Raw genomic sequence first — 26,875 nt, 5'->3', positions numbered from 1 at the left:
ACATACCACCTATTTTTCCTCTCAGCAAGCTATATTTTTTTCCTATCCTCACAGATTTGCAGCAGAGATTAACAGGAAGACGGTCATATTAAACCTGAAAAGGATGAGCTGAATAGTTTATGGTTTTAAGCCAGCTGTGTCATCTTTTTAAGCTACTGATAAATTTAATCTATATAAATACAACTGCAATGATAAAGTCAGTCTAGTGCATTAGAAAGCATTTCCTAGCCTGTTAGGGACAAAGATGACTAAAATCAAGTTAGTGAGATGAATAATGACAGTGTCATTTTAGCTAATGCACTAGACAAAACCCTTCTGTCTATATATAAAGTCTTAAGGAAACCCCATCAACACCAGTGTGATTCACTTCGTAATCGGTTAAGACTAACAGGAACTCCAAAATCAGATCTGTGATTTTATCCTTGTCAAAATAAAATGGTCTCTGTTATCCAAAATACACATCAGGAACATTATCACTTTACAGCCATGATTCATAGCTTTGCAGTACTTAGAAATATTGCTATGGCTACATACATCCTCCAAACAAAGCAGCTTTACCTCTGATTTTCTTTACAGTTTCTTTTACCTTTACTCCAGTACATCACTCTCCTCAGTGGGAAAAAAATGAGTAGAACTAATGCAGATACACTCTGCAAGCAAAAGAAGCATCAATAAAAGTATTGCCACTTTTATTTATTCACATATGCACCCTTGCCATTGACATACCCAGCCTGCAAACACTACCAGCACGTTTGACTATTTGGTAACAATAGTTATTTCAAGGTGAAAGTTACATCAATAGCTTCCTCCTCAAACAACCCTAGGCACTGGCCTTAAGGACTAAACCCTCAAGCGCACATACTGCAAGATGAACACACTGCTCTCGACTCCTTTCCACCTGCAGGCCCTTCCATAGACCAACTAAAATTCTGAAGGCTTAAGTCGTTGGGTTTTTTTAAATTATTCTCAGACTGTTCTTCCATTCGGTTTTCACAAGCACAAGATATTCTGTGGTAGTGCCCTACATGCAGGGAAAGGCACAACACTGACCACTGCTTGCTTACCTCCAAGAGATGTCAGCTATTTTAGTTCCTTTTCTGGCCACTGGAGGAGGGAAAAGGAAAAGTTCAATTACTAACTGTAACTTTGAAGCTAAAGCAGAAGCAAAGATGGCTGAAATTTTTCAGAAGCTATGATTTACCACCTTTAACCCTACTGGGATCATATCTTTCTCTGCTGTCTTTGTAAAGCTGCCCAAGTTTTCCCTAACCTGCAAAATTATTAGAAATACCTGCTTTCCCATGAAAAGACAGGCTTTCCCTTGCCATCTGCAAGTATTAGTAATCCCATGGCCCAAAGAGACCCATGTTTCAGAGGGAGTGAAGGAAGGGTATCCTTCCTTCGCATGCACATTAAGAATGGTTAAAAGTTTTAATGGAAAGTTTTTTTAGCACTAATTAGAAATACATAAACTGACATCATGCTGCTAATTGAACATTTGTATTCCGTACAGTTTAGACTTAATTTGACTAGTTAATGTTGTAGCAGGTTATACTACAAGTCATAAGGTGTCTCTCATAATACAAAGTACATTCTCATCCTCACACTTGCCAGACTACTAACTAGATTATGCAGTAGCATAAAGCCTGACTCGTCAACCTTGGCAGCTGCATTGTTGGAAGAAAGTCCAGTTCTGAACACACCCTTCTCCCCTGGACCTTTTCCCTCTCCCAGTTTTAAACAAACAGGTCTGGCTTTTGTCTTTGAGAAGCTCAGAATCACTGAGTTCCACTAAACCACAGGCCCATCTCAAAGGGCCAGAATTTCATCCAGAACATTTAGCAAGTAAAATTGATTGGTGAAAGCAGGGGAGGGAGGAGGACATGTTGCTGAAAACCACAGCTGCATTACTGGAACTCTGGCCACGGCAAAATTAGAATTAATGGCAAGTTACCATTATTGAGTGCTTAATGCTACCCTGTAACCTCAATGAGAATGCAAAATACTAGCCAGACTCTTCACTACTTTGTGCTTAGGTAGTTATTTATTACCAATTAAAACATTATTAATCTAAGTTTAGTGACACACAATATTCAATTCCCCCAGGTTTAAACAGCTATGCAAAGACTACAATAGAGAATAAAGACCATAGCGTGCATTTTAGCAATCCCTATTACTGCACCCCCAGCTATCTACTGTTAAGATAAAATCAATTCACCACTTTTTAGAAGTCGAGACTTGTGAAGTATTGATCACTTCCACTGCCACTTCTTACTGTACATTTAAATAATGTATTCTATACTCAGGCCTCAGTAGAGGGCAGATCCTCTTGATACTTTATCATCTCTACAGCTATAGATTTTGCCATTATTGTATTTTCCTTGTGTTACACTGGACTAAGATTGTATTTTTGATTTACAGTAGTAGACAGGCAATTTATTCTGCTGTTTACTCCTTAGAGTTGTTTAGGTGGGAGTAACATATAGAAGGAGATACTTGCCTAAGTCACTAATGTCTTCTCTTGAGTAGTATATATATTTCTTTAGACAACAGAGACACCTGGCAATTTGAACCAAAAGGAAATAGTGCAAATTGTGGAAAACAACAACAGCACCATCATCTGCTGTGAGTGATCAGTTACAGTATTACACACCCGCAAAAGTCTTGATAGTACTGACTTTTCTTAGGGCAACTGTCCTGCTTCTCACAGTTTAATTAGTCCTGCTAAGGTAAAGAGTGGTTACCCATGCACACAAAGCCAGACTGAAACACATTCTGGCAGCAAGTTTAAAACCAGGGCAGGTGTTTAGTTTGACGCTGTCATCATGTGTTTGCCTGCTTTCCATCACACAAAAGAGAGAGCAGTGAATTGCCTTTGTTTCTATTTCCATTTTAGTAGAATGAGGGCCCAAGCAGGCACACAATTTGCCTGGGAAAAAACTAGAGAAATTGGCCCTGCAGAAGTAGCAGCATCAAACAAAATGCCCAGAGCTTGCAGTCCTGCTTGGACCACAGCAAAGAAGTGCCACATGCTTGAAAAACAGGTGAGAACTGGTTGTTTTCTGCTGTTTTCTAACTATGCAAATTATCACAAAGTGTTAGAGTAAGATGTTTGTATTTCCCATTAATACACTGTCTAGCTCCAAAAGACTACTGGTTTTGTTGCAAGAAAAACCTAGTCAAGCTTTTCACCTGCAGAAAACAGCAACTTCTGCTATTTTATAAACATCTTTCCTTCTAGCCAGGACAGCATTGTTGTCAGCTCTCTATTAGCTCTTCTCCTCTTGAACAGCTTTCACAAAGCATTCCACTACAGACTTCCAGCATTCAGTTGACAACACATTTGAATCCTTAAAAATACTTACAGCTTCTCCCAAACTCCTCCAAGCACAGCCTGCTCACACAGTCCCAGACGTGCTGATTTGCTCACCCCCTTCCCTTTAAACCCTCCAGTCCCACAGGTGCTGCTGGTCTCTGGTGATGGGGCAATTGGGTCCAGCTGCTCCTCCAGACAGGCCAAGCAGCTCTTTCCAGCACCCTGTGACAGGGATCTGCTCCATCCCCACCCTGAGGGATGGCAGTAACAATACAGCCTTGACATAATGCTGCTCTGATCTTTAACTTAAATCCAAACCTAATATTTATTGTCAGGTAGAATAAAGATCTAAACCCACATTCTGTATCAAATGGTTAATACTACAGAAAAACTAGAATGGAAAGCATGGAACTACATCTCATAAAAGCAAGCTCATAATTATTTTTGAACTACACTGACACAATCTCTAGTTCATCCGATGTGGAATTCAGCTATCACATAATAACAGAGTAATGTGGCGGGGTTTTTATGTTTGAATTTATTTTCAAGAGTCACTCAGCTGTGCTGTATTGGATGTCAGAAAGAAATAATTTTTCAGAAGTAAAACCTTTGCCTTCTGGAAAGCTGATGATCTTAATTGTGTTTATGATGTAAAAAAATCATGACAAAACATTCATGCATAAAAATTAAATAATACAAAAGTTTACCAGGCTCAGGAGTGCAAGCTTAAAATGTCTAACTCTGATTTCAAGAACCAATTATTCTTCCTCTGGAATTCAAGAGTTGTTACAGTGACAAATCTGCAAAATTGATGTTTTTCATCCCTCGCCAGAATTCATCATCCTCAAAAACATAAAGCCACACAGCACAGTAAAAAAAGTCCTTTTAAAATTGGTAATATATTTTAAAAAAAAAAGTATTATATGTTCTCCTTATTGTACCCAAGCACAAGATGGGAGGAGAACCATCCTCCAAAATCAACTGTAAAAGCAATTAAATTGTTATGTGGATGTAGGGCCAAAACTGCCACTCGAAACCCAGAACATGGTCTAAAGCTCACGCACACAGAAAAGCCAGAAGAGAAAATGTACTGTCCTGCTTTGCTGGATGTAACACTGCTGTCCCTGGGCCCAAAGCATGTGCTGCTGCTCCCAACCCCATCTGTAAGCCCGAAGTCGACCTGGACTTGGGCGTTGTACATCACTGTGCTCTATTCTGGCACGTCCAGAGCTGGAGGTGCACAGCCCAGGGCTTCGACTGCAAGGACCACGATGTTCCCGAGGTACTCGTGAACTTGAACATGTTTCTCCAAGAGCTCCAGCCATCAGTAGTCTGAAGTTTTCAGTTCATCTTTTGAGGCATGCATTGTTATGGAAATACTCAATGTACCCTCATAGGTTTCAAATACCATTGTTATTTACTTAAAAGAAGGAGAAGTGACAGCACATGATGCAGTAACTGCACCTGAACCACGCACTTGCCATTGGCGAGTATCAGATGATCTCTACTCAACAAGTTGGTTTGCCTACACAACAGCCAGGTCTGTAAGTGCTTTTCTTCAATTAGAAAATCACCATGGATTTAATGACCTCCCTCTTCTTAGCCCTGTATCATACCTCACATGAATTTCTAGACTTTTTTGCAGATAAAAGGAGATGAAAGATGGTTAAAAAGACAGGAGTGCAGCAAAAGTACATACGGTTCGTAATCTCACATAGAACTAAGAGGTTACAGAAAGCCATATTACCCCCAAACCACTCCTCCATATAGACAGGTTTTACTTCTGACCAGTCAATGAGAGAAGGGGGATAACGCTACCAGCTGCAATACTGACATGTAATTATACTCCCTTGAAGTATTTCCAGTATGTTTCCTTTTAAGTCACTTCACCAGGCATCAGAGTGTAAACTCCTACAACTAAGCTCTATGTATTTCAATTGAAAACCTATCTTTATCTGTTGAAGTCTGATCATATCTTTCAAACTGCTTCTATGAAACGGGAAATTAATAACAATATTTCTTCTGTCTTCACAAATACTGCTAAATAATTTTAAACATTTTTCTTATTTCAATAATTGATCTAAGAAAAATCTAAACCAATTTACCATATGGTTTTGAAAATGAAATCTGATAATTTATAGATGGCTTTCTGTTATGAAGTGAATCGTCTTTGGCAGAAAAACTACACTGAGCTATTGGCATACACAACATTCTCCACACAGCTTTCAGAATAAATCACCCTTTCATGTACGATGATATTAGAGGTCCATTTATCACTTGTGGTATTTAGTTTGAACATAATTATCATCTCTACTTTTGAACAGGAGTGAGATTTCCATTTCAATGCATGTTTGCCCACCAGGAAATGAAAGCCAAAAAACCCTTGAGTTTTTGTGAGTATTCTGCTGACTAGAAATAAACACAATGCTTGCTGCTCAAACAATTCCTAACAACGTTCATGCATTCCTCACATACATAATGAAGAAATGCAGGAATTTTGTAAAGAAAGGTTATATAGTTTGATACTCCCAAGTTTGAAAAAAATGAAATCAATACAGCTGACAGGTTAAGAATCACAGTGACTAAAAATATCTGTCACGATGTGTTGGTTCTGACATTAGGAAACCATAACTATAAAATTTGTATTTATGTGCAGCCAGAACGAACTGATTTAGAGTTTCCTTTTCTTCAAGACAATCTAATTTATATTTTAATTTGCTGGAGGTAATTGATTATCATGGAGTAAATGCATTGTACTGAAAACTCTATTAAATCACTGACTTAATGGGAGCAGACTGATTTTTTTCTCTTTTTGGAGAAAGTTTAACCTTTGTAAGCATTTTAAAACTCATGTATCAAGCTCTAAATATTTTATGGTCTGTATTAAGCACTGTTTGGGGTTCATGTCCCTTTAGACTCCAAGACAGTACATTATACTATACAAAGCAATTTGCCCAAAGTAATGAGTTCTGTAGCAGCTTCATGAAGACCAGTATTGAATTGCTGCTGCCGCAGGCAAGTGTTTGATCTGGTATAAAGTACAGTGGGGAAGAGGGTGGCAGATTGCTGCCCATCCCATTTGTATTGTCACTAGTGAAGACATGAATATTCTTTAACTAATGGGTGGTGGTTGGTACACGGCCCATAGAAACCAATCCAAATTTACCAGCTAGGGTGGATAAACTCATCTTTTTAAACACTCAATATCAATATGGCTATGAAGTGTAATCTAGTAGATAATTAGACCGAAAAATCAAGGAAAATTGATGAAGTATAAAGGAAATAGAAAAATCTATGCATTTCCAGCAACCAATACCCTCAAACTGAAGACCAGAACTAAATGAATAAAAACTGGAAAATTAATTCAGATAATATCTATGTTTTATTAACCTCATGTCTCTACGTTTCTGTAGTGTTTGCTTACACTGATCACATTTACCAAAGTAATTTTTATTTTATGAGGAGTATAATTTTTCCTTGGGAGTAGCTGCTAGCTTTTTTAGCTGCTTGGGTTTAGATATATATGATATACTCAGTTGGAAAGGTTCAGATTTTACTGAACATTAAGGTTCTTTTGGAATTCACGAGTATTATTTTTCTAGCAGATGGTCAGCTCTCTTGTGAAAAAATAACTGCTCGGGAAATGGAAAAAAAAAAAAGCTGATTCTTCTCCAGTTCTTTAAATTTACATTTGTTGTATATTCTATGCAAACATTTTGAGGGTTCTTCTACGTACAGAATAAGTTTAAACCAATTTTGAGTATGATACTGCTGACACTGGGGTTACCTGATAATTCATGCTGCTTAGGAGCAATTGCATGAGCTCACTTGTGAAACTCCATAGAGATGGGACTGAAACTCTAAAAACCTTGACCTTCATTCCTGGCCATGCCAAATGGCTCATTAACCAGTTTTGTGGCCATGTTCTAATTGAAGGGGCAGGAATCTTTCATAGCAGGCAACGTGAAGCTCTTAAGACAGTAATATAAAGGTTTCTAGTTAGTATCAGTGGAGGTGATACTATCATTTTATAGCCCTGGTGTAGCGCCAGCTATAGCATGAATTACCTGGGTTAAAGCTGTATCTTGCCTTTGTCTAACTGTGCAGCTACATGGGCCACTTTCTTTCTTATCCTGCCTGTGATCAAAAATGCTTCAAAGCGCGTTCCTCAGACACATGCCTTACCATGCCTCCTGCTGTGTCATTTTTCTCTAGTCTGAGAAGACCAAATATCTGGGCAGCTTTGAGGATACCTGCCTCTCTGGTTCTCATGTCCCCACATCTACTAAAATTCTGCTCTTTACACTACTTTCACTTTCAAAAACTGAATTCTTTTAAAGCAGATGGTAAACTTCCACTGCAAATTAAGCATGCTGCTCCTATTATTTTTTAACAGAGGTCAGAGACCTAGTTTCCTGTACACCATTCTGAATAATTTAACCTATCTAGTCCAAGTAGAGAATTATTTAGAAATGAAACCTCTTAAAATTAACTGATAGGTGCGTACCTAATGCAAGTGGTGAAGCCAAAAGATCACGAAACACAGTAAGTAAAGAGCAATGTATAAACCCATGATCTGGACTCTTACATCAATGTTTACATCTAAAATCCTGGAAAGTGCTACACATGTGGACAGCAAAATACTAAGTTTCTTATTTCTTACACTTTTTTCAATTAATTTCCACCTTCTCAGGCCTAAAGCCTCATACACAACATTATGTGCTATCAGATAACAACTGATGTAAGAGGAAACAAAACCACAGCAAAGATAATAGTCTCTCATATGCAATATAAGAGTTTCTGAAAAAATCAATACGGAATTTACTAGGGAAGATGCTTCCCCACAGCTGCTAAGGCAAATTTTTAGGATAGTCTGAAATGTTATTTTTTATTTTTATCATGCTGAAAACACCCATTGCCTATCCAACCGAAGATGGAGTTCACTGGATTAAGGGGAGCCTAAAAAATCATCTGTGAAAGAGTAAAGCATAGGTAAGAATACAGACCGTTTTGGCTTCAAACTTCTGCTCTGTATGCTCATTGTGCTGGGTAAAATAATAAAAGGTACCAGTGTGTGAAGGAGCTGTTACTGTATCACTTTCATCAGTTTATAAGTCACCCCTCCTTGAGGGCAAAACAACTTGCTTGAACAAGGGTCTGAGGGTTACAGAAAAAAACAGCCTAAGCCTTAGAAATCCAGAGCTTCTCACTGTACAAGCATTTAAACCCACTTTTGCAAAGCATCAAAGGCAACCAGGTCTGTCATCCTGAGGATGCATTAAGACCAAGAGAGACCTAAATTACTGTTTACCTTAAAACTGAGAAGACAAATACTCTAACATGCTAGTAGGCAGGAGCATCTTAGCTAACTACAACTAAGTGCCGTAAGGGATCTCACCATGGCAGAGTTCTGTGCAGGCGATCCAAACTCCTGCAGTTCATCAACATCTTCACCCCATGCTGTCTCAGTTATGTCTTGCAGCGCCGGGGTGATATCAACTGTTATGTCAGACCTCTCCAAAATGCTCCATTGTGACATCAGCGCTCTGGATGTCAGCAGTGACATATGAAGGTTCTAATGAATATTTTTTTCTGTTTCACCTTAAGCTGGGTTATAAACAAATTCACGAAGATTACTGCAGTGTCCACAACCTGCAGGCAGTCTCCAAGCACACCCAGACTTAATTCAGAAAGAGGGTTGTTTAGGGGAGAGAAGGTACAGTTCAAACCAAGCTGTCCTAAAAAAATCTCCTCTGAAAGAGAAAGAACTGAACTGACTGAACCCAGAAGACTACAAAAATTTTATATTATTATTGTTTTAAACATCCTTCAGCCCACCTTATTTTAAGGCCCAGCTCTGTTGAGCATAGCTGACAATAATAAATAGGAAAAAAAAAAACAACAAAACAGGGCAGAATTCATTTCATCCTGATAAATGTAGAACATTAGGACTTTCTGGGGCTCAGAAGTCATTAAGCCTGGAAATATATCAACTTTGCATGCACAGAAAATTCTAGTCTATGGAGAATTTGTTCACTAAATTTAAAAAACAAACACAGTAAATCTCAGTGCCAATGCCAGATTTCTACTCTGAAGTTATCAGCATTGTTCTGCATTAACATCTGTCCTGGACCCATCTAGATCCCAGACAGCTCTTCATACGTTGAAACAATGAGTGCCCTATTGTTGCTGAATTCGTGTAGTGAAATTCCTTGTTACCCCATTCATCAGTCTTGCTTTGCTGCTGTCCGAGTGCTGGAACACAAAGCACTACAAGAAGAAATTGACAAGATGTGCTAATCCAAAAATACTGTTTGCTATGACTGAAAAGATCTTTGCCAGTCATTTAACTGTTCTATGTACTAAGCCTCTTCTGTCTTGACTGGCTATTATTTGCATAGTCTCTCCCCAGTTATCAAGTGGACTAAAGTAATTAATACAATAAGAATACATGGCAATGAAGACCCTCTGAAAGAGAAAAGGGAAAAATTCATTGTGGATATTAAATGCTTTGAGAGGGGAAAACCAGACAGATGCATTAATTTTTACACACATTTGCCATGTATCGCTGCTGGTCACATTAGTTGTGTAAGTGTTCTGTGATATAAGTATGCCTCTAAAGATAGTGCTAGGAATCTTGTGCTGGTAGCTGTATTATGTAAGTTTACTGTCAGATAGAGTGACTCAGGAAGCAGCTCTTATTTTGAAAAAAAATAATAAAATACAAACAAAGGACTAAATTTATGGATTTGATTCAGAAATTCTCCCCTGGAGGCACAACAGAGTGCTTAAAATAATGAGAATCCCTCCTTGGAGGTATCTCCTACCAAGAAAGAGCTATAGTCTAAAATTGCAATGCTAGAAACACTGCCCTAGAGAAAGTTATAATACAATGATGAAAGGCTGAAATTCATCTTAGTAATGTAAGAAAAATTCTACCATGGCTCTAAACCAATGCTATTATAAATCTAGGAACATTTGTGCCCTAAAGACAGATCCTATAAGATGCTAACACTACAACTGTGGAAATCTGGACATGACAGTAGAAATATAATAACCTGGAAAGGAAGATTTCCTCCATTGAAAGCTAATGGAGATCTGTGCCATTTAGCAATGATCACTACAACCTTCCTATCATCAATGTTTTAAAGGTTGCTCTGTTCCACAGTGCGCTTAGTAACTGAGGCATTTCAACACCTACCACTTCATTCTGCAGTGAAGACTGGACTTTGAGACAATTCAGTAAGATGTGTTATCCCTTCTTTGCAGCAACTTTAGAAAACCATTCATACTGAAGGACAGCATGAGAGGCTGACTTGCTACTGGTTGCATTCGAGACTCCACTACTAGGAAGAAGCTCTCCTCTAGAAATGATGAATGCACAGGTCATGATGATTTACACTAGAAGTCAGCTGAGGAAGCTACCTTGATACCAGAACTAATGGCATCATTCCTTTTCTAAATTGAGATAGTATCTGCAGAAAGGTTTGACCGTAAGCAAGAACTTCATCATTTTACCACATCACATCAATAAGTAACACACCTTTATCGACCATCAACAGGTTCACAGAATTGAAAAGATTATTGTAGAAGAAAAGTTAGCCTTTTAACAGACTTCAATTAAGTGACTCTATATTAGAAAAATATAACAATAATGTAATAGTAATAAAATTGATAGCACACTTGTGTACCTTGATGGTGTGTCTGAAAGCCTGTCTGTTCTACTGGTGTGAGTTGGTCAAGAAAATAACAAGTATCTCTTTTCCCAACCTTATCCTGTCACATCAATTCTATGAATAAACTGGAATTATATTTTAATTTTATATTAACCCTATCTATGGTCATATATAACTCATATATAACCCATATATAACTTCTGTAGAACTCCTGACATTGGGAGATTGCTGGGGGTAACTCTGTATGTGTTGATGTGGTTACCACTGATCAATAAGGAAATAAGTCAGTGTTCTAGATGTTCTCAGCATTCCCTTCCAGTCTTCTGCTTAAAAGTTTAATTGTGATATATATTCCATCTTTCTGGTGTGTGTTTTAAACAGCAGAATCCCAGAATAGTTAATTCAGAATGTTGATTCAGTCACTTTTCAGTCCAACTAATTGTCCCAAGTCTAACATTTTAAGAAACATAGCTATCATGTGATGAGGAAAAAATATTATTTTTTTATCTTACATGCTGTAACAGATCATTCTTGCTCAGCTATCTATTTGCAATTGTGCCTTCAAGGGCAATAATTGCACCTTTAGGTGTCTAAATCTTCATTGGCTTGTACACAGTTACTTGAACTGCATCCACATGATCTCACAGAAGTTAGAAATTCTGTACATATATACATATATATATATACACACGTATATATATGAATATATACATATATATATATATATATATATATATATATATATATATATATATATATATGAAATGTGGAACCATTTTAGTAACCACTACTTTGATTCCTCCTCCAGTCCATTGCTAAATATCCATGGCTAATTTGGGCAGAATAGATATAATGCATAGTCATTCATTGTCTCAGACAGTAAAACCACTTCTCAGACACACAGTTACCTTAGCTGATCCTCATGTGGGCAAACCCAGCCAGGCCAGTATGGAGCTACACTTCCATTGTGACCTTAGTGTGCATTTGACTCCTAACTCTGTAGTATACATCTTATTTACATATTTATATTCTTTACCTTTTAATTCATTCAGACAACTCCAAGAAAATAAGAATATGCATAGGATACTAAGGATTAGTGGTGGTGCAATTAATGAGAAACTATGAAATAGATGTGGTAATTACAATGCTCTCTGGGACAAGGTGTTTAATGGGACAATTCAAAGTATATCCAGGGTATTTAATCCCTTGGAGCTCATTTTACATCTCCTTTATTACAAATGAAATGTGAAGTCTTAAGCATTGGTCTTGCTTTCATTGTTGAGGAAATAGAGCTTATAATTATCTTCGTAAAGCAGGAAAGTATTTAAATACTTTGCATTGTATATGTAGCAACAGGGTAGGGTTTACAATGAAAACCTGCGGGAGCCTAAAATACAGGCAGATCAAAAAGAAAACTGCAAAGTAATACAAACGAGGTGTGGTAAATAGTTATAGGTAAAATCTTGTGCACTTAAAAACAAATGTCACTTTCCTGCCTAGGAAATAAAAAAATTAAAAAAGAAAAGGAAGGAAGGAAGGAAGGAAGGAAGGAAGGAAGGAAGGAAGGAAGGAAGGAAGGAAGGAAGGAAGGAAGGAAGGAAGGAAGGAAGGAAGGAAGGAAGGAAGGAAGGAAGGAAGGAAGGAAGGAAGGAAGGAAGGAAGGAAGGAAGGAAGGAAGGAAGGAAGGAAGGAAGGAAGGAAGGAAGGAAGGGAAAGGAAGGAAGGAAGGGAAAGGAAGGAAGGAAGGGAAAGGAAGGAAGGAAGGGAAAGGAAGGAAGGAAGGGAAAGGAAGGAAGGAAGGGAAAGGAAGGAAGGAAGGGAAAGGAAGGAAGGAAGGGAAAGGAAGGAAGGAAGGGAAAGGAAGGAAGGAAGGGAAAGGAAGGAAGGAAGGGAAAGGAAGGAAGGAAGGGAAAGGAAGGAAGGAAGGGAAAGGAAGGAAGGAAGGGAAAGGAAGGAAGGAAGGGAAAGGAAGGAAGGAAGGGAAAGGAAGGAAGGAAGGGAAAGGAAGGAAGGAAGGGAAAGGAAGGAAGGAAGGGAAAGGAAGGAAGGAAGGGAAAGAAAGAAAGAAAGAACTGCCTCTTCAGTTTCAGGGAAACCAGCAGTCCTTGCCAGAAGAATAAATCAGACAGAAGGAGACAAAAACTATTATAGATTTGCTGTGTGAAAAAGTGACCTCACCGAAATTGGCTTTAGTATTACGGATAAATGCCCGATGGCTCGACACAGATCTAGTTTAGTCAACCGTACCTTCTTCAATGAGAGATGTTATGAAATATGCTAGTTATAAGGTCAGCACTGTAAGGTCAAAAGCATGTGTTGTCATGTCCTATGTATCGCATTTTTAAATGCAAACTAAATAACGGAGAAATAAGGTAATATGTAACCTATTGAGCAGCTAGGGACAGTTATATAAGAAAAGGTGGAGAAAAAAACCGACAAATGGATTCATGCACCTAATGTTTCACATAGCATTTTAGCTCCTGAAGCTGTGTTTTAGCCTGGTCTGCCTCTTAGAACCTTTTCAAATAACAGAAGTCATCACAGATGATTGTGTTCAGTACAGTAAAATCACTCATACTGCTTCAGTTCTTCTCCGCTGTTGTCTGGTGGACTGGCACTCTAAATTAGGCATGACCAAATTAGCTAAAGACTAATGGACCAGTTGCCAAGATACAGCCGTGTGCTTTTAGATGCTGAAGTCTGCAGAGGAAATTCTTGTTCTACTCACTGGTAGCATCTGCATCCTTATGCTAAAAGTAGCACAGTAACCCACCTAAACTAATGTCTTTCTCATCTTTAGCAATTTCCCTGCACACTGCCTACTGAGCCATAGCCCAGTGCACTATTTGGAGTATTATCAATTGCATTAAGAGAAAAGGAAAAGAGAAAAGGTAAAGTGAAAGAAAGGTCATGAATGGTATCCCTACTGCTCTAACAAAGAGCTGGAAAACCAAAAAAACACACTATGTCATCATGTTGAAGAAAAGAGGGGAGAGAAATCAAGTTACTTCAATCGTATACTGCAAAGTTTACCAAATACAACAAACGATGGCGTAACAAACATATATACTATTTGAGATAAAACTTTGCCCTTATTGACAGAAATCTGCACCCACTTTGGCATAATGAAATTCTCTTTGACAGCTATAGTGTCCTCACATTTAAACCTCCCACCATTTGGAGAAGCTGGGTGCATCTAACAGAATCTCTATTAAAAATATTTATTAGAGGAGTTTCATCTGACAAAATATGCCTTGGGCAATGTCATATGAAGCATGGTTGAAACAGTAATTTACTTTTTCCAGTTTTCCTCTAACTTGGGTGGGTATTTGCAGAAGATTGTAGAGAAGTGCCAGTTGAAGGTTCAGGGCCCAAAGGCCAGAAAATGAACACAATTTGTAAAGGATGTGGAGAATCATTGCCCAGTGCTGGTCCACTGCATGAAGGTGAAGTTCTAGTATAAACACACAATTCCATGCCTTAAATGACATGCGTATGAACATGGCTTTTCCAAAGCTCTTTCTGCCTTTCTGGAAGCTGAGCAGCTCTTGCTACCTGACATCTCATAAAAGAACTGCTGCACAAGTGCAGCTAAACTGTGCATCTTGTTCTGCAATGCCCAGTTCTGCACTGCTTGTGCTATGAGTCTCTCAGACTATACAGTGCAGCAGAATCACTTGAAAAAATATATGATTTATCTGCACAGAGGTACAAGGGTCCCTTCCATCAGAACCTTCAAGATCCTAAAGCAAACAATGTGCATGATCTCAGAGTTCCCAGGCATGAAGCTTGTGCACTTAGTTTGCTCAGAAGAGGTTACTGTCCTTTGTCTTTCTTGAAGGTTTACAAGGAGAAAGGGGTATTTGAAATTTAAGGATGGAATATGTGGAAACATGAACAGCAGACTAAAGCTGAACATGTTTCAGTGAATTTGTCATGTGCCATGTTACCTACATGACTTTCCTAGAATTCTATGCTAAGGCCTCCCCAAGGACTTGTCACTGCCTGTTACGAAGGAAAAGACAAACTGAATTACAATACAGGAGAACAGAAAAATTCTAAAAATAAACCAATCTAGCAGGAATTCAGTCAGCCATCCTCCTCTAAAAGTTACCTTTGTTGAATTCAGTGAGGCCAGACATGCACACTAGCCTCAGGCTTGGCAATCTGTCAAAAAACAATGCTAGTTTTCCATATCATTTTGCATTTGTACATCAATGAATCATGAAATGTTTTTTCAGGTCCAAAAAAAGCTATTTGTGTTCTAAAGCTTCTAAAATTATATGCAAAGTCCATTAATGATAACAATCGGCTGGGAAAAAAGCAAAAGGTTAGGTATGGGCTTTAGGAAGAATTGCATTCCAGGAACACTTAAGCACATTGGAAACTCTCCTGCACTGAGCTCTTAATGTATAATCAAAATCCTGGCTTCTCAGCTCTTGTGGTACTTTCCATCTTCAAAACAACTTATAAGAACTACCTAATCCTTACAGCATCACAGTCAAGTACCGTTATCTCCACGTCCCAATGAAATTGAGTTGCCTGACTCAGAGTCAGTTATGAGACTGTAATCCCTGGCTCGCAGTGCCTCCTTCCCACTGGCAAGAACATGCTTCTTTTGGTAAACTCGCAAACATTTGTATGTATCATGGAGAATGCCAGGTAAGCTTCACTCTCACCATTCCTGTTGCTTTCAACTGAACACATTTTTGCCTATCCATCACATGCTTCACTTCCACGAACTGACAGTTCTATGCTTTTTCAAAAGGGATCAGGTCAGACAGGCTTATTGATGTTGCAATACCTTATCAGCCCTGGGAATATGAAGATCTTATTCACCCAGAGCTAAACCTCAACAGAAGAATCAAAGAGCATCAAAATCTTACTCTGAGAAAGACAGAAACTAGAAAAAGGAGTAAGTATCATCTCCTGCATCCACCAGTCCTAGCACATCATTTCCCATTGTTCAAATGCAAGCCATAAAATAGCACATCACAAGTCCGAACAGCACCCGCGCTCCCCCTGCCCCATCCCGTGTGCCTGACACCAGGCAAGCACACAGGCCATGCAGACACGCCTGTCACTCACATACACTCTCTAGAGACTCCAGAGTCTGGATCTGCACATCAGAAGCAGATTTATTGGACTGTGACTATGTGCTCTGCACAGTAAGAACCAATGAATCTTGTGTCGGATTGATTAAAATTGTAATTGTACGATCTCTGTGATCCAAAGAACAAGGAGTCATTTTTCACAGTGAAACACTTAGCAATTGGACAGACTCAAACTGTCTGCCTCATGGCATTTGTAGCTGTTCTTTACAATGCCACATAAATCAAAAGCATGTATTTTGACCCTCTCACACATAATGCGACCAAATAGAAAAGGATATGACAAAAAGAACATTGCTGGTTGAATTTAGAAAAGCTTTTCAAAAGAGAAACAGTAGTGGATATAAAAACTTTTCACAAAATTTGACTAGATCTTCATAATAAAAAATGCAAAAAAAAATATACAATTAATAATCAGGTTGCTTAAAGTATAGCAATATTCCATTTTTACTACTATATATAAAGGGGAAGAGTGAGGGGGAAATACAGACATAGAAATAGCTAGCAAATTGATCAGGTTCATTTCAAAATTAGATGGGGGCTGGGGGAGAGACCTGAATTACTGTTCCTTATTCGTTTCAATTTGCATAAAAGCTGTTCATAAAATCAAGAGTAGAAAACCCTTGCTTTCTGTGCCGAATAAGGTTTTCAGGCAATCCAAGTCACAGCTGTTTTAAAAGAGAGTTTAGAATCTGGTTTGTCATCCATTATGCTTATAGAGAAACAGAAATCATGTAAGCAAATAACCTGTGAAACACCAAAACTTCTGCTAGATCTCTTCAGAAATTCTACTGTAGCTCATGGGCTAAGAATTGAGTGGCAATTTACATTGCTCCTGCTCAGAAAAATTCTCTGTTCTCCACTATAGTAGACAAACTGCATGTATTTATCTTTGAGTGGCACCCCACTCCCCCACCGCCCCCTTCCCCGCACCAAAAAAAAAGAGGTAAAAAGGCACAGGTGGTCTCAAGAAACAACCATATTTCCAGCACTCAGAGCGTTTTCTTAGGAGGCTGCTCAGACACCTACTGTGACATCTACAAGTCCAGGTTGATTCAGAACTGAACCCAGAGCAGAGTTCAGAGACAAAGCTCGGGACAGAACAGCTTGCCAAGGGGACTGATATTGCCTGAGACTCTTAATTCTGATTGTTCAAACTCATTGTGTTATGCAGTTAATGTTACCATAGTATCACATTGTTGATTCTGTGCTCTGAACTATCTGTTTTCAATCTAATGAGCTACACAGAGAAGAGATCAGAGACACACCAGTGGCACCTGTGGAACACAACTTCGCTGCCCACCAGCACAGCCCCACAGCATGACACAGATCACACTAAGACTCCAAATGCCAGTTTGTGCCACGAGCTATGTTAAAATGATGAAGTCAGCATACAGGCAAACAAAAATAAGGATCTTAAGATGGAAAGTATCTATGTGTTTCAAGTTCATATACACTGCTAGTAATTGCAGCTTCTGTTGCAGCTACATCTGCCTCTGAAGTGACACCTACAAACCAAGACATTGCCAACTATCCAGTTTAGTCACATTCTGTGGAACCACTTCCACCAGGCATCACAGTCCTTGATTTTGAGTTATCCTTAGAAAAGTCACTTGCATGGCTCCCCACAGCTCTTATGTGAAGTGATAAGAGAACAAATAAAAATTGTGTCCTGCTTACATCAGGTGATGCCACAGTTCTATCCAGTTTCCAATTAATGACAACAGAAACTTATTTTCCAACAGAAAACAGAGTGGCTATATTTAATCACTTCCTCTAGCTCACGTTATTTATTTAGATTTAGACACAAATAAATGGAAGTCAATAGTACTTTTCACAGCCTGATAAATTAGAAGTGCATTCACAGAGATCTGGCCATTCAGAAACACAAAACTCAGACCCAACAAAGCAAATTATTTCAGTTAATCTGCAATCTAAGATCACAAAAGACATGTTTCACCCGCCCATAATAATTTTGGGGGCACACGATCAGTGTAACTACTTGCCTGCAGCTAAGGTAGTGTCAGCCAAGTCATACAGTATGTTAGTAAGAGAAACCCATACACAGCTTCTGCCAAAGAGCTTATAGGAGTATCTGTTACCAAGTCAGACCTCAGTCTCTAATACTCCAGTTGTCAAGGTCGACATATTTTAAATTCTACAGAAATAGTAAAGGAAGGGATCATCATGGCCCACAGCATCCCAGCATATTCCTTTTTCTTTGAAATGCTGCAGAACCACTGCTTTTACTTAGAAAAGTTGTAGCAAGATGACAGGTCAGGCCTCAGAGCAAAATCAAGACTTTAAACCTGACCTTAACACCAACAGAATCTGAAGTATAAAACCCCTGTGTTCAAAAGCCTCTCCTACAAGGTTGACTGTTTTCTGCACCTGAACCCAAGTGGTTCGAAGATATGGTTCAATTTTTCACTTCTCTTAAGAGCCCTTCCATGTAGGGGAAGAACAGAGGTACTGAATTGCTAAATCACTGGATCAATGTCAAGGTCATGTGTTTACTTGATAATCTCCAATAGGTTGTAAAAAACATTTCTTGAGATAAATGTATAACTATGACTGGGGTTCTGTACCTTTTTAGCACAGACGATCCTGACTACAGAAGAAACAGAAACTAAGGCATACCTAGTTAGCGGTCTGTTTTTTCATTAGAAGCCTCCTCCGGTTAAGTTACTGAATATTAGGGTCAGAATAGTCCTACCCTCCAGGGCTGAACCAAGTTCCTTCCAGAAGATGTTGGCTCAGCTCCTGGCACTTGCTGGTAACTTTCTTTGCCAAAGTGACACAAGTCACCCTTGCTGTACATTCCTAGGAGAGTCAGGAAGAATGGACAGGGGGACTGTCAAGGACTGTAAGACACTGCAAGACAAGGACACAGTGTAATTAGAAAATAAAGCAACTGGCTGTGAAAGATTACAGCCAGCCAAACAGGCATTTGTTTTTCCTTATAAATATGTAGGAGCTGTTCTGTTTCCATTTACTGTTTCAGCTAATGGCCATAGGAATTTTGCCAATTTGCTGTGTCAGGTAAGTCAGTGCTCATTTGACTTTCCTAACCAGGCTTTTCCTAGTAATGCTCACAAGAAATATACTAAAAAGCAATTAAACAAACCCTAGATCCTTCATCATCTGTTGCAATTACACAAGTTTTCTAAGATCAGACCATTATGACAAAATGTTTATTAATGTATAAACTATTTTATAGGTGAATGATCAGTAATTCAACATACATAAATGGACCACTAGAAAAAGCTGTGATGAGTTTGTACCAGCATTCAGCTGACATTCACTGCCGCCCTTTCAAACGCTCGCTAGAGCCAACTTTTGGCTACACTTTTACCTCCTCTGAGAGCAACCTGGTAACAGAAGGGTCATTGGCGACTTTCTTTCACATCTCTATTAAAAAACCCTAGTTTAACACCAGAGGAAAAATGTTATAGTAAGAAATGCCATCTAGCACTGTCCTCTTTTGTGCAGCCCTGGAAGGCTGCAGCCTGAACAACACCCTGGGGAACAGATACCTACAGCCTTGCAGAACACCAGGTGTGGTAGCAAATCCCCCCCAGTGTCCCCTTCTAGTGAAAAGCTTTCCATGCAAGAGCACACAGGAAATCTCTCCAACATTTGGGAAACTCAGTCATGTACAGGGCACTGTGAAGTTCCAGAGGCTTATGCCAGAATGACTCCTAAACAGTTACCTGCACAAGTCCAGCCCTCTGAGTCCCATTCTCTGGAATAAGTGGTACAGATAAGAAATGTGACTTCAGCTGGGCTTTCCGTGTGAGCCTTTTCCTCTTGTGGATTTTTTTTGTTTGGTTGGTTTGGTTTGGTTTTTTGATCCCACTCAAGAGAAAGGCAAGCGAATCCTAAACTACTGGCAAGAATCTGTGAGAGGAAACAAACCACAGAGCAATTTATAGTGAGTATCAATCACTTAGTTGAACATCCAGGAAGCCAATCTGTGCTCAATCTTCTCTAATGTACACTTAAATACGATACACTAAGAGGGAGAGCAAAGCTCTGATGGCCCCTCTATACTGTGTCATTTAATTCTGCACATACCTGAACACTCTTTAAATGAGCTGCAGCTGCCAGGCCCTCAGCAGCAACCAGCTGTCTGAACACTTGTTTCTTGGTCAAATTTTGCAGCTCACCTGGAACTCTGGGTTGTTTTTCTGTATAAAGCTTAAGGTATATGTATAGATGGGGAAATGTGTACAGATGAACTGAGCGCATGTGTCCACCTATCCTGAAGAAACTTGTGTGGTGTGTCTATGTCCAGCAGGTGCTGCAGGGGGTGTCCGTGAGGAGCGGCCAGGGATGCCCAGAGCTGGTTCCAGATTGCTCTACAGCCACACCAGTGGTGGCTGGTGGCACCTCAGTGACAACATGTATGGGAAAGGGCAAAAGCAAGGGGAGTGTGTGAGGAAAAGTGAGAGGAACAGCCCTGCGAGTGCTGAGCTAGGAGGACAAGAAGTACCATCTACATGTTCTATTGTCATTTTCCATATCAACTGCTTGCAGAGGAAGTAGTAGACAATTCTCACAGCAAAAAACCCAAGCCTACAAACAAAGTCTAGATAACCGGTAATATAAATCATCAGTTTTTGTAAAACCAAATTTCCTTTTACAGGCAAATATAGTCTATGAAATGATGGTAAGTATCATCTTCTATCTAACTTACATTTAACTACTTCCAAAAGGCTGAAAAAACTTGAAGGAGGATTAGATCTCTAAAATACACTTGCTTTATAGCAGTTTCTTCAGTTAAAAAAAAAAAAAAAGAAAGGAAAAAAAACCTGTTTTCCTGCATAATATGGACATGAACATATACAAATACTCCAGGCTACAATAAAATGAAACATAAATTATTATACTCTATTATAAAGTTGTACAGAATATGCAAAAGACACATTCTGTCTCTAGCAGTTCATGAAGTTTTATTGCCAAAGTGATTTTTGCAGTAGCCTTCAAGTTTTAACACAAGAAACTGATTTTAGGTTTTCCAGATCTTGTGATACACGTGGTAGTTAAAGGTACTGCCCGTGCTTAGCGTGCGGCAGCTGAAATGTCTCTGGTCACGCAGACATCTCCCACTCACAGCACAGCCCCTCTGGGACACTGTGTCTCAAGTTTTGACTATTCTGGATCAGTGCTGGTGGCATTTCTTGGAAATTCACATTTGCCACTTCTCACTTAGGGCAAAAACAACAGCATTATTCTTCTGGCCTGCACTCCAGTGCATGATATTTTGCTTGGAATCACTGGATAACAAAAAGCAATGACTGCTTTGTTGTTTTCACAATACTATCTAATGATCTAGAGATATTATGACAAGCTGGGCCAGTATTTCCAAAAAGCTTCCCAATGCACCATGTAAATTATGAAATTATGTGCATTTGGGCAGAGAAATATATGTTTAAATCCATTAAGCAGAGGGCTGGATAAATTTGCTAAATTTCAATATGAGCATTTATTCTAATAATTTTTAACACCTGATGAAAATTCAACCTTGAATGCCTATAAAACAGGCACCACAAAACCCCTTCTCCATAAATTAAAGCACTTTGGAAAGGTACCAGAGCAAGAGCAGTGCTGGGAGGAGGAGAGCGAGCCAGAGGGATGGGTGAGGTGGCTCAGTGCAGGGCTCTGCCCTCGAGTCACCATCAATACCAACACAGACCCAGCGGCACCACCATGGTGAACCAAATGTAATCAGCAGATCGGAGCCACCAATGCATAATTATCATATATCCCACAGGCGTGGTTAACTGTACCTTTTGAAGTAGTTACATCTCATCTACTGAAAATACCTACTGGTAGTTTAAATTGGACAGAATATGCCCTCATTCTGCCCCAATAGTGTGTAATGTGGCCCCCGCCTGATTAACAAGTGTTTAATTCTGGCCAGAGGTAGCTTATTACTGTATAAAAGCAATTTTGTGAGTTAAGCCGCGTGTGTATTTCTACCCTAAAACAACAAACCACAAGAGGTTAGGAGAAAAGAGAGTGCAATCATAAAATATTTAACATATAACAAAACCACATATCTAAAAAAGTACTTGTGATGTACCAAACGGATATATACATAGAATATCATTACTATTGCGTGTAAGTAATAGAATTCAACTGTTTCACCTCTAGATGTCAAGGACAATAGTTAATTTGTACAAAGTAGATAAATGAGGTGGAAACTAATCAGAAGAGGTTTGTTTATCTGTTCTTTGATGATATATTACCCTGCAATAATAAGACAGTAACTGTGTGTTCTATCTGGCTGAGAATAACTTCCAACATCATTTCTCATTTTTACATATCAGATCTGAAAGGACCTCCCGGTCTTTGAAGTTCAACAAAATTCAAAAACAGTAATTAAGCCCAGCCAACTAGCAGCAGTGGATTATAACAAGAGAAGCAACAACATTAAATTCCACCAAGTCTGTAACACGTTACTTTCCTCAACTGACTTGTGTACATGTCAGCTCCTGTCTCCTCTGAACTTAATGGTCACAAGTACCAGATTGCATTAAAATGGTCATTTTTCTTTGTGCCGGGCAACTCCAAATGTGCACGTGGTTTTAATTACATTTTAGTTTTTTAAAAAAATGTGAAAATATTCATTGTCTTTCGTTAGTGCATTGTATTATAATGAAAGAAAATAATTGCTTCAGAACACATGCAACACTATGCTTTGATTTAAATGTCTGTATGGCTAAACATGCCGTTAACAATCCACTACAATCTGCATGCTTACAGAGAGATGGGAAGGTAGGGAAGGTTTTTAAAACAAAATATTTTATCTTATGCTGAAAATCCAGAGGTTTAGCAAACAGCTGATGTGGTTCAGCAGAAAACACAACTTCCAGATCAAAGACAACTAAGAAAACTGAGCAGTTTACAATTTCAGCTTACTTGTCCCTTCTGATACCACTGACATGAAAGTGTCACGCCTGCTTTTTTCTAGAACTCACAACAGTAGATCTGCCTTTGCCTTCCAAAGGTCAAGACCTCTAGAACTGGAGCAATGTGACAAAACACACAGTGCTTCATTTTTTTCCCAATTATAAACCACCACTATTTGGTTTCCCATAAAGGTGTCAATAACAAGCTGCGGATTAAAAAAAAATTTACAGGTTGGAGGAAGTTGATGAGAAGTTGCTACTTCTGACAGCAGATTTATCAATAGAGTAAATCATAAAATAAATGAAGAGAGAGAAGAAGTTTATTTAAGTAAGTCAATGAGACTAGATAGAAAAAAATAAATTTATGTTGTGATAAGAAATTGTAGGAATTTAGCAGAATTTATAAACCATATATATGGTCTTTCATGAGCACATAAATGCAAGTAGAGGCCCTATACAATCCTATTTGCTGCCCTGCCATCTCACTTTTATAAATGTAAAAAGCACTGACAGCCAAGTGAAAATAATGTATTAGTTCAAGAGTCTTTAAAAGAAAGGAATTGAATTATTGTTATACAGTAATGTTTATATCATCTACCACTGTGCTATATCTCCTTTTTATAAAACATACTTAAATTTTCAAAGAAGCGTATTAAGAGTCTTGCCTGCAACAGTGAGCAGCTGTTCCTGGAGTAAGTCATATAAGCAGCCATGGATTCACCTTGAGCTTTTAGGAAGGCACAGAAAGCCACCAAATTCCATCATTATAGAAATAATTTAATTCTCTCAGATTCTTGCAAAATAAGAACTGCTGGTAATTTTAGATAACCTGCAAATGTTTTGTTTTAGAATATGATGTAGTAAATGCATGGGATTCGAATAATGTTGAGAATCACCTACCCTGTGTGAACTGAGTTTTTTCATAGATGCCGATAGCCAGCTGCAACCTTAAATTGCATACAAATTAACTCCACTTACATCTTGGACTCAGCAAAGAGCATAAGTCTATTTTGGAAAATGAGATTTTTAAAAGCAGCTATATAACATACTGATAACAGACCACATGCCAAACATGAGAAACACAGAGTCCAGCTATTGGTAAAACTATCAGGGTATAAAAATTATTTTCAAGGCAACAACAGGTTATTTCTATAGGTTTATGAAGAAGTTACACAAGGCTGAACTTCTAAAAATGGTGAATCTATTTCTTATTTTGCTGAGGTTTAAAATTTATTTCTCTGCAGCACAGCTTGGCTTCCCGCACATGGGAGGCCTCCTCCTAATGTTCCAATTTCTTCTGTTTTTCCTCAGAGAACAGAATGATGGGTTGTGCTCACCTCGCAGCACTGGTGGCTGGGGTGGTTCACAGCACTGCTCTTTGCAGTCAATTTTAGCCTAAGTGGCAAGTTCTTCAGGGTGTCTTAGTCATTCACATATAACCCAAAGTGTCAGATGGGGAGGGATTCTCTCCTGCAAGACTAGAGCTATATAATGAAAATCCTGACAGTCTTTTAATTACCAGTGGCACAAGCGGGTGTTACTATAATAAATCTCTCTTTCCTAAACACAGATGAACAAAAAATCTAATTAGTAGCTTCATCAAAGCTGGTCAAAAAGATTATATGGGAAATGCTACGCCAAGAGAGTTTAAAATAAAGATAGCGACCAGGACTCCAGTTAAGATATTCCTTTGCTGTCTGGGAGCTCACAAAATATTAATGTATTCTAATAACCTACTTTTAAAAGACCATTGTAATGACGAACAGTATATATCTATGGAGATTTCAAAGTTTAGGGAAAGAGATAATATCCACTGCATCATTCTCACACTGTCACAGGACTTTAAGTTTGCTCTAAGTACAAACTGTGATTCCTCTCCCCATGTAGCTCCTATGTCTAAGTAGTGGGAGAAGATTTTAAAAGAAAAAGCTTGCAGAAAATTCTGATTGTGAGGACTTCAAACCCACATCCTGATGTGTATCCTTGTCTGACTGCTAGATAAGGAACATGACAAAACCTGAAGCTTACAAATTTTTCCAGTTTATATCCTAGATGATGTCCTGTAAAAACGGGGAAAAAAAGCTATTGTGATTTTTGTGGCTAAATCTTTAAAGAACATGGTTAACTGAATAAAATACTAAAAATAGACACCTGGATCATCTAACCTAAGCTTATACAAGAGATTAAATAGTGATGCATTACATGTAAAGTTTCCTATGGGAGGGGCAGAGCATTGAGTCTCTGCATGTTGTTGACAGTGGGATTTTAAGCAGTGTTTTTTATACTATAGTCAAACTTACAAGGTAGGGAAATTTAAGAGGATATGAAGGGCAAGTGCATAAGCATGTCTGAAGGAAAGTCATTAATAGCATAAAATATTCGTCATAATAGCCTGATAAATGAGCTTTCATGCATCCTACTCAGGATTCACTGCATTCCAAAATGCCTTTTTTAATTACCAAATGTAAATGAATTGACCTTGAGCATAACTTGAATGCTGGCTCATGATTCTTCACACGAAGACTCGGTTCATTCAACAATGTCAGTAGAATATATTTACAGTCATTTTGCTTCTAATGCACAAGTCAGCAGAGGAAGTTAAAGCATTTTTGCCCAGCACTGCTCCTGCCAGTAAGCTGAGGTTACTTTACCTTTATTTTCTATTTGTCATCTGTGCGTGACTATTCTAGATATAGACGGTCATCAGATGTGCAAATGAAAATGAATTTTATATAGAATATGAAGAGCAAAATTACAAAAAGCCTCTTTTGCCACACTAAATTTTAATGAGGTAGAATTCATTTATCTTGCTGTCTGCTGTATGTTCCTCTGTAACCAACATAGCCCAGAGGCAGAAACTGGTATCTTTTGAGACTGACCATCAGAAATTGCCGTATTACACATATAGTAATAGTCTGAGAATTCAATTCTCAAACAACTTGAAAAAGCTACTTCTGTCTTCTCAGTCCTTCTTATACTTCCACTTAAGATATATTCTAGTCATTGCATTACTGATGTCTGGACTTACAATTATTTGCAATGTATCTGTTTTCCCTCACTTCAAACTAATTCTATAAACTACGTTCACTGAGCCTGGTAAATTAATTTCTTTAGATGCAGGCAGGGTTCATCTTCATACCAGCCACACAATACTTCAGAGACAGAAAGACAAACGTCTTCTTTAAATATTATCTTAGTCATGTCAGAATTTGCTTGTCTTGAAGAAAGAAGCATCTTTGACAGCCCTTGTAGCTCAGCATACTCTGTTTCCACAAACAACTTTCTCCTGTGTAAATAATAAAACGTCTCTAGTATGGTGAAAGAAAACTGCAAAATTTTAGGGGAGGAAGTCAAGAATATTTTTTTTAATTATAGAAGTTTACAGACAAGTGTTTATAATCAAAAATTAAACAGAAAAACGAGATCATTTCAGACATGGCACTTCACATTGTTACTGTGGTCTATTGCAAGCGTTCTTGAAATACCCTCTTCTAATTTGCTGGTGGTATGAATCTAGGTTTGGAACAATGCCATCTATCTCTTCTTTATGAAGCAATTTTCTGATACTCCGCATTTATTACAGCTGTAGTCCTGACAGTTTATCCCTGACCTTGATTATAATTTGATATTTATACAATACTAAATGGAATCTTCTGCATGAAGCTGCCACAAGAATCATGCCTAACATTGCTTAATTCTGCAACAGGATTCTTGTTTATCGTCTTCATCTACCTGGAAACTTGAAAGTTACTGGAAAAAGAGAGGCAGACAGGGAGACACAGAGGAGAATCATCTGGGAAGTAAATGAGAAAAGGGACCTGTCAGTTGTAATTACGGAATAAATGAAATACAAAG

Source organism: Patagioenas fasciata, chromosome 13 (assembly GCF_037038585.1).
Source record: "Patagioenas fasciata isolate bPatFas1 chromosome 13, bPatFas1.hap1, whole genome shotgun sequence".
NCBI classification, from domain to species: Eukaryota; Metazoa; Chordata; class Aves; order Columbiformes; family Columbidae; genus Patagioenas; species Patagioenas fasciata.
Note: the sequence above shows the minus strand (reverse complement) of the source record.